Source organism: Pongo abelii, chromosome 2, assembly GCF_028885655.2.
Source record: "Pongo abelii isolate AG06213 chromosome 2, NHGRI_mPonAbe1-v2.0_pri, whole genome shotgun sequence".
Taxonomy (NCBI): Eukaryota; Metazoa; Chordata; class Mammalia; order Primates; family Hominidae; genus Pongo; species Pongo abelii.
In genome coordinates, this window is record NC_085928.1 from 157,935,801 (window position 1) to 157,941,800 (window position 6,000).

Consider the following 6,000-nt stretch of genomic DNA (forward strand, 5'->3'; position numbering starts at 1 on the left):
TTGAAAATAATTTCTGTTCTTTATAAACTAACCAGTCTATGTTATATTGTTACAGTAACACCAAAGGTCTAAGGCTTTTCAAGGCTACTATCTAGAAGTGATATCTATTCTACTCACATTTCATTGACTAAAGCAAATTACATTATTATATCTAATTTCACAGAAGTAGGGAAAAGTAACCATACCATGTGCCCAGAGGAAGGAGAACTGGAAATACTGATGGAGAGCACTAATGATCACTTAGAATGTCTGATGCTTTTGGTCAGGTACTATATTATGTAATTAAAAATTTGTTCTGGAAAAACACTTGGTTGTAGAATGCAAAATAAAAGAAAGGGACACATCTGGAGATAGGGAAGCCTATTATTGCAACTATCTAAGTTTAACAATAAAAATCCAAACTGGGGAAAAGAAAGGAAGCATCACAGTGAGAGATATTATGGAGGAATAAATGTGAAAAATCTGTTAATTGACAGGCATAAAGGAAAATAAAATTTTGAAGATGATTAATATATTTCAAGCCTTGGTAAAAGATGTTTCTTTTTAAAATAAAGTTCAAGGAAGCCACTTTGGGAAAAAGATGGTTTAGTTTCATACATAAGTACTGTCAGATGGAAGAATAAGAATGAAGGAAGACTGGGCTGCTGGGGAATTTGAGGTGTAATGTGGTCTCATTGGAAGTGTCAGCTGATCCTGTGTGAAGTTCTGAATACCAGATAACTTTTCAGAATGGTCCTGCTTTAGGGTGAGAAGGCTGGCCCTTTAAACCTGTGAGGGGGATGCCCATGGTCAAAGTGGCTCTCCTGGCTGAGACAATTCCTGAAGAGGGCTGACTGTTGGTGCACATCACAGCATCTGCTGCAATTACAGGTGCCTGCATTTAACATATGTGAAGATGAGAGAAAACTTCAGAAAAAGATGTTCAGAATACCTAAAGGAAATATAAATATTTTGTGAGGTAAACTATTTTCTTAGGATTGGTATTCCCATAGGTTAACCTTTCACTGATCTGAGCTGACCCTATGTATAATTCACAAGCATGATATTCCTTGGGGAAAAATCATAGACCATGGCCTCCATGTCAAGCAGCTTGAAAAGTACATGGGGATTCAAGCTATCAGACCTCTTGTTATCTTAATAGCTCATTCAGGATTCACCTCTGAGATTTTAATCAAGCACCTGTGCTATGTGGAGAATAGCAAGCTGGTCATAGCAAAATCTGGAGTAGACAGTTTCATTTCTTGAGTGATTTAATTAGTATCTGGCATTTCACATTAATTGGAAGTTCAGACAATGAGGCATTGTTTAAAACAGTGAGAAATCTTTGGCATAATTATTCAAATATTAGGTGTGCTTATCATTGCACAAAGGTGGAGATCAAAAACACGGAGGCAAGATTTGTTTAAAGATTGAGGGAGAAGAAGTACAGCCTAGTGGCTATATTTCATAATAATGTATTGCATATTTAAAGTTTGCTAAGAGAGTAGATCTTAAGTATTTTCACCACACACAAAAAAGATAACTGTGAAATGATAGATTTATTAGCTTGATTGCGCTAACAATTTCTCAACACATATGTTTATCAAAACACCACATTATACACCTTAAATATATTTTTTATTTTTCAATTGTACCTCAATAAAGCTGGAAAATACAATAGAGAAGGATGTATTAGGTAATTACCATATTAAGAGACATAAATCTAAACAAAAAAGAAAAGGGGGGTGGAGCCAAGATGGCCAAATAGGAACAGCTCCAGTCTGCAGCTCCCAGCACGTGCGATGCAGAAGACGGGTGATTTCTGCATTTCCAACTGAGGTACCGGGTTCATCTCACTGTGGAGTGCCAGACAGTGGGTGCAGCACATTGTGCATGAGCCAAAGCAGGGCGAGGCAGCACCTCACCTGGGAAGCACAAGGGGTCAGGGAATTCCCTTTCCCAGTCAAAGAAAGGGGTGACAGATGGCACCTGGAAAATCGGGTCACTCCCACCCTAATACTGCGCTCTTCCAACGGGCTTAACAAACGGCATACCAGGAGATTATATCCCACACCTGGTTCGGAGGGTCCTACGCCCAGGGAGCCTCGCTCATTGCTAGCACAGCAGTCTGAGATCAAACTGCAAGGCGGCAGCAAGGCTGGGGGAGGGGCGCCTGCCATTGCCCAGGCTTAAGCAGGTAAACAGAGTGGCCAGGAAGCTCGAACTGGGTGGAGCCCACCACAGCTCAAGGAGGCCTGCCTGCCTCTGTAGGCTCCACCTCTGGGGGGGAGGGCACAGACAAACAAAAGACAGCAATAACCTCTGCAGACTTAAATGTCCCTGTCTGACAGCTTTGAGGAGAGTAGTGGTTCTCCCAGCACGCAGCTTGAGATCTGAGAATGGGCACACTGCCTCCTCAAGTGGGTCCCTGACCCCCGAGTAGCCTAACTAGGAGGCACCCCCCAGTAGGGGCGGACTGACACCTCACACGGCCGGGTACTCCTCTGAGACAAAACTTCCAGAGGAATGATCAGGCAGCAGCGTTTGCGGTTCACCAGTATCTGCTGTTCTGCAGCCACCGCTGCTGATACCCAGGCAAACAGGGTCTGGAGTGGACCCCCAGCAAACTCCAACAGACCTGCAGCTGAGGGTCCTGACTGTTAGAAGGAAAACTAACTAACAGAAAGGACATCCACAGCAAAAACCCATCTGTACATCACCATCATCAAAGACCAAAGGTAGATAAAACCATGAAGATGGGGAAAAAACAGAGCAGGAAAACCGGAAACTCTAAAATTCAGAGCACCTCTCCTCCTCCAAAGGAATGTAGGTCCTCACCAGCAATGGAACAAAGCTGGATGGAGAATGACTTTGACGAGTTGAGAGAGGAAGGCTTCAGAAGATCAAACTACTCCGAGCTAAAGGAGGAAGTTCAAACCAATGGCAAAGAAGTTAAAAACTTTGAAAAAAAGTTAGACGAATGGATAAACTGGAATAACCAATGCAGAGAAGTCCTTAAAGGACCTGATGGAGCTGAAAACCATGCCACGAGAACTACGTGACGAATGCACAAGCCTCAGTAACCGATGCAATCAACTGGAAGAAAGGGTATCAGCGATGGAAGATGAAATGAATGAAATGAAGCGTGAAGAGAAGTTTAGAGAAAAAAGAATAAAAAGAAACAAACAAAGCCTCCAAGAAATATGGGACTATGTGAAAAGACCAAATCTACTTCTAATTGGTGTACCTGAAAGTGATGGGGAGAATGGAACCAAGTTGGAAAACACTCTGCAGGATATTATCCAGGAGAACTTCCCCAATCTAGCAAGGCAGGCCAACATTCAAATTCAGGAAATAGAGAACACCACAAAGATACTCCTCGACAAGAGCAACTCCAAGACACATAATTGTCAGATTCACCAAAGTTGAAATGAAGGAAAAAATGTTAAGGGCAGCCAGAGAGAAAAGTTGGGTTACCCACAAAGGGAAGCCCATCAGACTAACAGCGGATCTCTCGGCAGAAACTCTACAAGCCAGAAGAGAGTGGGGGCCAATATTCAACATTCTTAAAGAAAAGAATTTTCAACCCAGAATTTCATATCCAGCCAAACTAAGCTTCATAAGTGAAGGAGAAATAAAATCCTTTACAGACAAGCAAATGCTGAGAGATTTTGTCACCACCAGGCATGCCTTACAAGAGCTCCTGAAGGAAGCACTAAACATGGAAAGGAACAACCAGTACCAGCCACTGCAAAATCATGCCAAATTGTAAAGACCATCAAGGCTAGGAAGAAACTGCATCAAATAACGAGCAAAATAACCAGCTAACATCATAATGACAGGATCAAATTCACACATAATAATACTAACCTTAAATGTAAATGGGCTAAATGCTCCAATTAAATGGCACAGACTGGCAAATTGGATAAAGAGTCAAGACCCATCAGTGTGCTGTATTCAGGAAACCCATCTCACATGCAGAGACACACATAGGCTTAAAATAAAGGGATGGAGGAAGATCTACCAAGCAAATGGGAAACAAAAAAAGGCAGTCTAGTCTGCAATCCTAGTCTCGGATAAAACAGACTTTAAATCAACAAAGATCAAAGGAGACAAAGAAGGCCATTACATAATGGTAAAGGGATCAATTCGACAAGAAGAGCTAACTATCCTAAATATATATGCACCCAATACAGGAGCACCCAGATTCATAAAGCAAGTCCTTAGTGACCTACAAAGAGACTTAGACTTCCAGACAATAATAATGGGAGACTTTAACATCCCACTGTCAACATTAGGCAGATCAATGAGACAGAAAGTTAACAAGGATATCCAGGAATTGAACTCAGCTCTGCACCAAGCAGACCTAATAGACATCTACAGAACTCTCCACCCCAAATCAACAGAATATACATTCTTCTCAGCACCACATTGCACTTGTTCCAAAATTGACCACATAGTTGGAAGTAAAGCACTCCTCAGCAAATGTAAAAGAACAGAAATTATAACAAACTGTCTCTCAGACCACAGTGCAATCAAACTAGAACTCAGGATTAAGAAACTCACTCAAAACCACTCAACTACATGGAAACTGAACAACCTGGTCCTGAATGACTACTGGGTACATAACGAAATGAAGGCAGAAATAAAGATGTTCCTTGAAACCAACGAGAACAAAGACACAACATACCAGAATCTCTGGGACACATTCAAAGCAATGTGTAGAGGGAAATTTATAGCACTAAATGCCCACAAGAGAAAGCAGGAAAGATCTAAAATTGACAGACTAACATCACAATTAAAAGAACTAGAGAAGCAAGAACAAACACATTCAAAAGCTAGCAGAAGGCAAGAAATAACTAAGATCAGAGCAGAACTGAAGGAAATACAGACACAAAAAACCCTTCAAAAAATCAATGAATCCAGGAACTGGTGTTTTGAAAAGATCAAAAAAAATGATAGACTGCTAGCAAGACTAAGAAGGAAGAAAAGAGAAGAATCAAATAGATGGGCAACAAAAAATGACAAAGGGGATATCACCACCAATCCCACAGAAATACAACTACCATCAGAGAATACTATAAACACCTCTACGCAAATCAACTAGAAAATCTAGCAGAAATGGATAAATTCCTCGACACATACACTCTCCCAAGACTAAACCAGGAAGAAGTTGATTCTCTGAATAGACCAATAACAGGCTCTGAAATTGAGGCAATAATTAATAGCTTACCAACCAAAAAAAGTCCAGGAGGAGATGAATTCACAGCCGAATTCTACCAGAGGTACAAGGAGGAGCTGGTACAATTCCTTCTGAAACTATTCCAATCAATAGAAAAAGAGGGAATCCTCCGTAACTCATTTTATGAGGCCAGCATCATCCTGATACCAAAGCCTGGCAGAGACACAACCAAAAAACAGAATTTTAGACCAATATCCTTGATGAACATTGATGCAAAAATCCTCAATAAAATACTGGCAAACAGAATCCAGCAACACATCAAAAAGCTTATCCACCGTTTTCAAGTGGGCTTCATCCCTGGGGTGCAAGGCTGGTTCAACATACAAAAATCAATAAACATAATCCAGCATATAAACAGAACCAAAGACAAAAACCACATGATTATCTCAATAGATGCAGAAAAGGCCTTTGACAAAATTCAACAACCCTTCATGCTAAAAATTCTCAATAAATTAGGTATTGATGGGATGTATCTCAAAATAATAAGAGCTATCTATGACAAACCTACAGTCAATATCATACTGAATGGACAAAAACTGGAAGCATTCCCTTTGAAAACTGGCACAAGACAGGGATGCCCTCTTTCCCACTCCTATTCAACATAGTGTTGGAAGTTCTAGCCAGGGCAGTCAGGCAGGAGAGGGAAATAAAGTGCATTCAATTAGGAAAAGAGGAAGTCAAATTGTCCCTGTCTGCAGATGACATGATTGTATATTTAGAAAACCCCATCGTCTCAGCCCAAAATCTCCTTAAGCTGATAAGCAACTTCAGCAAAGTCT